The sequence below is a fragment of the Gossypium hirsutum genome, chromosome A01, assembly GCF_007990345.1.
Source record: "Gossypium hirsutum isolate 1008001.06 chromosome A01, Gossypium_hirsutum_v2.1, whole genome shotgun sequence".
Taxonomy (NCBI): Eukaryota; Viridiplantae; Streptophyta; class Magnoliopsida; order Malvales; family Malvaceae; genus Gossypium; species Gossypium hirsutum.
This window is the reverse complement of record NC_053424.1, coordinates 13945603-13954374: the sequence shown is the minus strand read 5'-3', so window position 1 is coordinate 13954374 and position 8772 is coordinate 13945603. Positions and strand designations below refer to the sequence as shown.

General features: G+C 34.7%; 1 long non-coding RNA gene across 3 annotated transcripts; it reads left to right on the top strand.

The window, feature by feature from the left end:
* Nucleotides 1-1908: 1908 nt before the first annotated feature.
* On the top strand, nucleotides 1909-6907 carry LOC107931524 (uncharacterized). 3 transcript variants are annotated; one of them, XR_005901180.1, is made up of 6 exons: nucleotides 1909-2484; nucleotides 3362-3479; nucleotides 5465-5999; nucleotides 6399-6470; nucleotides 6584-6655; nucleotides 6726-6907. It is a non-coding gene; the product is annotated as an uncharacterized lncRNA (long non-coding RNA). The 3 variants fall into 3 exon arrangements; XR_005901178.1 differs by having other exon boundaries at nucleotides 6584-6907; XR_005901179.1 differs by having other exon boundaries at nucleotides 6399-6907.
* Nucleotides 6908-8772: the final 1865 nt, after the last annotated feature.

Sequence of the window (8772 nt, the reverse complement as noted above, 5' to 3'; positions counted from 1 at the left end):
ACAAATTAAATACAAAAAAATAGAATAATTAATGGTTTTATTTATTTTTAATTAATGGTTTTATTTATTTTCAATTTTTAATCAACAATAAAGATTTTAATATATATATGTAAGGTAATTGTTCACTTTTATCAAATAAATAAATATGTAAGATAATATAATAATTTTTAGGCATAATGACTTATTTGGCTTTCAAATTTTATTAAAAAAATTATTTTAGCCATATTTTTAATTTTTCGCCTTTTTTAACCCTTGAACTTAGATTTTTTTTGTCAAATCATCCCAAAATAGATGAAAAAGTTAACTTTTTAAACCTTTGTTGATGTGGCATACATGTGGATTATCACGTGGATGACATATTAGTATTTAATTAATTTTTTAAAATTTAAAAAATTTAAAATTATTAGAATAATTAAAAAGTATAAAAATATATTTATATATTTTTTAATTTTTAAAAAATTAATTAAATACTAACATGCCATCCACATGACACTCCACGTAAATGTCACGTTAGTAAAGTTAACAAACGTCAACTTTTCCATCAATTTAAGATGATTTGACAAAAAATGTAAGTTTAATGATTAAAACTGATGAAAATTAAACAAAGGGCTAATTTTATTTTATTTTTGTAAAGTTGAACTCCAAAAATGATTATGCTTAATTTTTTTTTATCAAAATGCGAATGACAAGTATTTATATTCGAAATAAGATGAAAAAAATTGTAATTTATTTTTTAGTTGGAATGATATCTTTTATTTAGTTATCAATGGTAATTATGAAAAGAATTGGTTTATTCAAGTTTTTTTTATTACAAGTGAAGGCTAATTTACTAAAAAATGCCTATTTCTAAAATTATTTACAAAAATGGGCCAATTTTTTGATTATTTATCGGAAAGGTCCAAATTCCCCGAAAGTTCGTCCACGCCAGCGCGAAGTCAGGAGCTGTGTCAGGAAATGCGTCCTTGGGGGAGCATTTTTACCATGTTAGCACAAATTGCGCCCTCGTGGACACGCTTTGCTGATGTGGCAAAAACACTTCCCCCAAGACACGTTTTAGCCCGTGTTTAAATTTTCAAAAAAGGTCATTTTTTTAAATATTATAAAAATAGACCATTTTTTTTTAAATTTACAAGAATAAACCTTAAAAAAGGCTTAAAGTGATAACACCACTTTTTTTAAGGTGTCACCAATTAATATGGAAACAAAACTTACAAAGCAAATCTTTATATAGACTCAAAGTGGTGTTATCACTTTGACCCTTTTTTAAATGAGACTTTGGGTCTATATAAAGATTTGCTTTTTAAGTTTTATTTCCATATTAATTGGTGACACTTTAAAAAAAATGGTGTTGTCACTTTGAGCATTTTTTAAGGTTTATTCTTGTAAAATTTCAAAAAAATTGGTCTATTTTTATAATATTTAAAAAATGACTTTTTTTTTTAAATTTAAACACAGGTTAAAACGTGTCCCTGGGGGAGTGTTTTTGCCACATCAGCAAAGCACGTCCACGAGGGTGCGATATGTGCTGACATGGCAAAAACGCTCCCCAAGGATGTGTTTTGCTAACATAACCCTTGACTTCACGCTGACGTGGACGCGCTTTAAGGGAATTTAAACCTTTCTGGTAAATAATAAAAAAATTAGTCCATTTTCGTAAATAATTTTGAAAACGGCAAGTGAACAAGAGAAATTTAATTATTTTTTTTTTTGAAAAGTGGAGTACCGATACATTAAAAAATGGGAAAAGTAATAGCTATTACAGTTAAATCAAAATATCCTATTCTACCTACAGGCATTACAAATGCCCTATTTCTATTGCCCTTAATGGACAGTGTCCTCGGGAAAGCCCAACCGTCAAGAAACAAAACTTTATTCCTAATTAATAAAAACAAAAGTAAACCCTAAAAGAAAACAAAATAAAGTTAGATCCTTAAAGACATAGCCTTTTACCCTTCCCCCTAGCCATTCTCCTCAATGGCATCGACAACTTATCAGAGAGGATTGGTTTCGAAATAGTATCGATGAACTCGTTTCTTTTCATCCAATCCCATTTCCCATTGAGCTCTTCGGAGTATTGATTAATTTCTCCAAACTTAAAAAATAATCTTTCTTAAAATATTCTATTTGAAAACCCCTTATGTCCATTGTCACAAGTTGATCAATTTCTGAGGGAACTTCCTCAATCCAATATGCTGGAGTTTCAATTTTGTGGTCGTATTTTGCCATCCCATGAGCTACATTGTTCACCACTTTTGAGATATGCCTGAAGGATAAGTGTCTATATGTTGAAATTCTTGCTTTAATATCCTTTATAACATTTGCAATTTCTAACTTATTCATATCATCTGCATGCAGTTTCTTTATGATTGTTAATGCTTCTCCCTCAACTCTGATCTCTCAAAAGCCTAGATCCTCTACAAAATTGACAGCCTAAAGACGAGCCCAAGCTTCGGTGGTGGTGGGATCCCGAACATTTTCCCACTGGTAAACACTTGCTCCCATTACCAATCCCTTAGAATTCTTTAAAACAACTCCTCTTATACCTTTTTTTGATTGCTTATGGTATGATGCATCGAAATTTACTTTAACAATCCCTTCTTCTAGGGGAACCCATGTTTCCTTCACTGTTGTGGATCTTATGTCTTTTGTATCTTCCAACTGCGTTAGATCTGTTAAGTATGGTTTAATGAACACTACTATGTCCTGCACATTGTCTTCAACACCTTCATGCATAAGTTTAATTATGTTGAACCATAGTGCCCAAAAAGTTATAGCAATGTTGGCATAATCTTGTGGAATTTTATTTCCAAGTTCTATTACTAACCATAGCTCTCACTCTTGCTCTGTATTGTGCATAAGAAAGTTATCCCAATCTCTTGGAGAACCTGCTTAGTCAGATTGCAATCATGGAAGCAATGTGCCACAGTTTCCTCTCCCTCGAAGCAAACTCTTAATTTTCTAACCTTCAAGTTGCTTAGAGTAGGAATAAAATTGTATGTAATTTTCCATAGGTTTATTTTTATTTTACTGGGTATTTTTAAGCTCCAAATAAATGTAAAGTATTTCTTTGTATCTCCGGCCTATATTGTATCATTATTCCCCAACAATCCTTGTTCTTCTGTTACTAGCCACCTGTACCCATTTTTGGCTGTGTAAACTCCAAAGCTACCACCTCTCCATACAAATTCGTTTGTCTGTAAAGTGTTCACTAAAGGAACAGATCGTATCTTTCCTGCTTGCTCATCACTGAATAAATTGTTGATATCTTCGACCTTCCAGTTAAATGTTTCTTTATGAATTAAGTCCGAAACTGTTGTGTAGTTTATGTTTATGTTTTGACACTCTATTCTTCCCTTTCCAGGTTTCGACAACAATGCGTCATTCCAGATGTTCACTAGTTCCCCATTCCCCATTCTCCATCTTATTCCTTTTTCCAAAAGGCTACGAGCTCCCCAATTGCTGTGCCAAGTAAATAAAGGGTAAGACCCCAACCTTGCACTCATAAAATCTCTTTGTGAGTAATATTTTGCTTTCATCACTTGTGCAACAATATTGTCTGGATTGGTAATTAGCTTTCACCCATGTTTTACCGAGAAGACTATATTAAATTTTGAAAAATCTCTAAACTCAATCCCACCTTGCATTTTTGGGGTGCACATATCCCTCCAACTACTTCAATGTATACCTCTGTTAGTTTTTTGATTTCGCCACCAAAATTTGCACATTATATTTTCTAACTCGTGGCATAAAGAGACTAGTAATAAGAAACATTGCATCGTATAAACCGGTAAAGCTTGAAAAATAGACTTAATAAAAATCTTTTCTCCACCCATTAATAAATTGCAAATACCCCTGCTTTTTATTTTCTATAAAAAAATTTCTTTTAATTCAACAAAAGCATTCTTTTTTCTTCTTCCAACTACTGTAGGCAAACCTAATTATTTTTCCAGATTATTTGCAATTTGAACCCCCAATATATTTCCTAATTGATTCTTATACCCATTATTCACGTTGCTACTAAAGAAAACTAGTGATTTATCAAAGTTCACTAATTGACATGATATGCTCTCATATTTGTCCACTAATGTCTTCATTGTCGTTACGCTTTTTACTGATGCCTCACCAAAAAGGATATTGTCATTTGCAAAAAGTAAGTGATTAATTGATATATTCCCTCTTCCTAATCTTATTCCCTCGATATTTTTATCCTTCTTAGAAATATTAACTTCGAGAAGCCTTCTGTGCAGATAATAAAAAGGAAGGACTTAGGGGGTCTCCTTGTCTTAGTCCTCTAGTGGCCTTAAAATTAGTACCTTGAACGTCATTTAGCACCACTAAATAGGACGTACTTTTTATACATCTCATAACCAGCGATATCCAGCCTTTACAAAAACCTAGAAAGCTCATCATATTTTCCACAAATTCCCATTCTACCTCATCATAGGTTTTGCTCATATCTAATTTTAGGGAAAATGCCCCTATCCTACCTTTTTTTTTTCCTTGTATACGAATGTAGAATTTCATAAGCCATTAGAATTTTGTCTGTTATTTTTCGTCCGAGTACAAATGTTCCTTGTGCTTCATCAATACAAATATTAAGAATTTTGTCTGTTTTTTCCTCTATCGTCCCCATTCATTTTAACTCTCACCTCCTTTGGTTCCTCTATCAACCATTGGCTCAACAATGGTTCTGCCCTTTTGGGTGGAGCTCTCAAAGTGATATCCCATCCAAACTCCATCTCTGTTGTCGCCATCGTTAATCAGATTGGGCAAAAGCTTTCTCTATACGTTAGCCCTCCATAAAGAAAACAAAATAACGATAGCTTCTTATACTGAAACGTCGCGTATGTAGATTTATCCTAGCCATACACAATACGTTTCTTCCTTTTTAGTGGGGATCGCACATCCAAACGTACTCGAACCCTCATGTATTTCTTGGGTCCTTTAGTTGTAAGCACCACATCATATTCTAGAAAAACCCTTATAAAATCCCCCAATTGTTTGGCCATACCTTTTGAAATGTATCCCTTAAGTAGATTATGGATTTGTACCCAAATGTTTGTACATAAAGGTGGAACTTAAATCGGAGCTTCCCTTATAACTAAACTGTGGAAAATTATTAAGTGTCTAAAAACCAATGTAAACCATCAACTACCCTTTTTATATCAATCTCATTATAGAACCGGAATAAGATTCTTTTGTCTTTAATTTCTGTAATTGTAACTCCTTCAATCGGGTGCCATAGTTCTGCTAACACATACTTCATAGACGGAAAGTGTACTGCACTTTCAATTAATACTCTCCTTACCAGACAGAAGTTGAACTCGTCTTCAACTTCATCTTCTTCTTGCCTATATGTTGAATCTTTTTCTTCATTAGCAAGATTTAAATTTGCTAATTCATCCTCCATTCTTTCTGTTTTGCGCCTTGCAAAATTAATTGTCGTTGTTTTTTCCTTGTCCAGATCCCTAAATTTATTAGAAAAGACAGAGGGAACCTCTCCAATGAATCAGTGATGATATGCAATTGGAGGAGGCTTACTATTGTGACTACTTTTTCTTCATAGAAACCCTAGGTTTTTGGCTAAAATGGAGACAAAATCTCCAACAAAACTGTGAGTACAGCAGAAAAAAAGAAAGAAAATAACGTGCTACTTTGGCAGACTCTTAACTTTTCTATTAAATTAGTTTATTTTTTTTGACGTAAATACTGAGAGATTTATTGGAAATAAAAAATAAAGAGTCAAATACAAAAAAACCAAACAAATGATAAAACTAATAAACCACCCTTAGCTGTAAAGCACTACAGAGAAAAAAAATAACTCTCGGCAAAACTTAGTGGGAAAGATGGAACGAAAAATCAATGCCCACTTCTATCTCAGTAGCAGATCAATAAAAACCCAAAAATTTCTCCAGCCAAAAACCCCATACAGAGCACCCTTCAAAACTGAGAAGCCATGCCCGCAAGATCTTTGGCCAAGTAAACTTCTGCCACTGCTGGTAAGTCCTCGACCTAGAAACTATCTTCCGAAATCAACATCCTCTCTTTTGCTAACATATGAACAACCGTGTTCGCTCATCTGTCAACATGCTGAAAGGAAATACACTAAAAAGAACTTACTTTTATCTTTATTTCTTTGATGTAAGTCCCCATGTCTGAAAAATCTGGAAGAACTTGGTTTATTTTAACAATCGTAGTTCTAGAATTACCCTCCATTTGTACATGAGTAAAACCCATATCCCTAGCGAAATCCAGAGCCTAAAGGCAGACTATAGCCTCAGCAGTGAACGAATCCGAGACAAACTTATTAAAAATGGTTCTGCATCCCATCACCTAACCCCTAGAATTTTTGATAATAAAACTAGAAGATGACCGATGAAGAGTTATTTTGAATGCAGCATCGAAATTTACCTTAACAAAAGGTTCTTGAGGAGGCATCCAAATGAGATTCATTTTGTTCACTGGAGCAGGTATTCTCTCTTTCAACTCACGCATCTCCTTTATAACACTGAAAGTAAGAAAGCAAATATCTTGGGCTGATTGTCGATTTCCCTCCATTGTACGTTTATTTCGGGCTTGCTAGAGTGCCCAGGCCGTGGTTGTAGCAATTTCACGAAAATCATGCCTTCTATCTTGAAAAACCAAGTTAAGCCAGGTACAAAAATCCATACTCTCATTGAAATTTGACCAGTCAACCCCCATTGATTGCCAAACATCTTTCGTAGGTCCACAAACCAGGAGAGTATGCATGAAATTCTCCGAGGCTTCACCACAGTTGGGGCAACTTGGGGAAGAGCTAATACGTCTATTGTATAGATTAACAGCAGTAGGAATATAATCTTTTGTAAATCACCAAACAATGATATGATCTTTAGGGGAAGATTTAATTCCCAAATTTTTTTGTAAACTCCTGATGAGTCAGTATTCATAGCGTCTTCAACCCGCGAACCAACAAGACAGCGATACCCATTATGAATCGTATACCTGTCGGAGTTATCAGCAAACCACACCATTCTATCTTCATAGTTGTAAATCGAAAGAAGAATGCAACAGATTGCAATAGCTTCCAAAGGGGTAAAACACCAACTAATTAAATCCACTTTCCAGGACTTAGTAGAATAATCAATAAGCTCTGACACTCTGTCAAACCCGTTGTTTGCAGAAGTAGCCTGAATTTTTCCCCCTGCCCAATGGGGTAACCAATAATCTTGCAAAACTGAGATTTGGGAACCTGATCCCACTTTCCAGCCCAAACCATTTTCTAAAACCTTTCTGGCCGCAAAAATACTCTTCCAAGTATACAACAGATTGGTGCCTAAAGTGGCATTCCAAAACGAGGTATGGGGATAGTACTTAGCTTTATAAATATGTCCCAATAAAGAATTCAGATTAGTAACTAACCTTCAACCTTGTTCGCTAAAAGGGCAATATTAAACTTGCCAAGATCCCTAAAACCCATACCACCACAATTTTTAGGGATACTGAGATTAGCCTAGTTACACCAGTGCATTCCATTTCGAGTTGAAATTTTTTGCCACCAAAACCTACTCATGATACTTTCAAGCTTTGTATACAATGTCTTAGGAAACAGGAAACACGACATCGAGTATGTAGGAATTGCTTGAAGGACCGCTTTAATAAAAACTACTTTTCCACCTTGGGAAAGAAGTTTAGCTTCCCAACTCTGAACTTTCATCCTCATCCTATCACAAATATGCTGAAACGCATCTTTCTTTTTCCTCCCAACCATCGTAGGGAGACCCAAATATCTCTCCATACATAGCGATCGCTGAACTCCTAACATCTGCACCAAACGACTACAAGAAATATCAGAGACATTTGAGCTGAAGAAAACCTGTGACTTATCAAGGTTTATCTTTTGCCCTGATGAGTTTCATAACGTTTCATAATATCCATCAAAACCCGCCCTCCTGTATCGTTTGCATCGCCAAAAATAATACTATCATCAGCAAAAAATAGATGAGTGACAGCAGGGCTCCCCCTACAAATTTTCACCCCTTTTAAGTTGCCCGTCTGAATGGCAGAGTCTAATAAAACTGAGAAGCCCTCCGTGCAAATCAAAAAAAGGTAGGGGCTTAAATGATCCCCTTGACGTAGTCCCCTTTGAGGGAAAAATTTCTCACTCGAGGACCCATTGAAATTGACAGTATAAGACACGTAGGAGATACAATACATGATCAAACTAATCCATTCCGACGCAAAACCCATATGCTTCATCATTCCTTCTAAAAAACCCCACTCCACTCTATTGTAAGATTTGCTCATGTCAAGCTTTAACGCAAAAAAACCTTTCTTCCCTTTTCTCTTTTTCTTCAAAGCATGTAAAATTTCATATGTTATAAGGACATTATTTGAGATTAGTTTACCCGGCACAAACGCTGTTGGTCCAAAACCAATTTCAATCTGTTAGCAATGGTCTTAGAAATTATTTTGTATAAGACTGAACATAGACTAATAGGGCGAAATAGAGACATCATATCCTCATCACTTACTTTGGGAATGAGAATAATCTTGGGAGAATTAACTTCATGAAGTGAAGTCTCCCTATTAATGACTTGTAAACAAAACTTTGCTACATCCTACCTAATTATGTGCCAGAACTTTTGAAAGAAAACAACATGAAAACCATCAACTCCTGACACTTTAGTCGGCTCTATCTCCCAAAGAACCTCTAAGATTTCCTCCACCTTGAACTCACGCAATAGTTGTTCATTCATAGATGGAGATATTCTTGAGGAAACTCCTTCATAG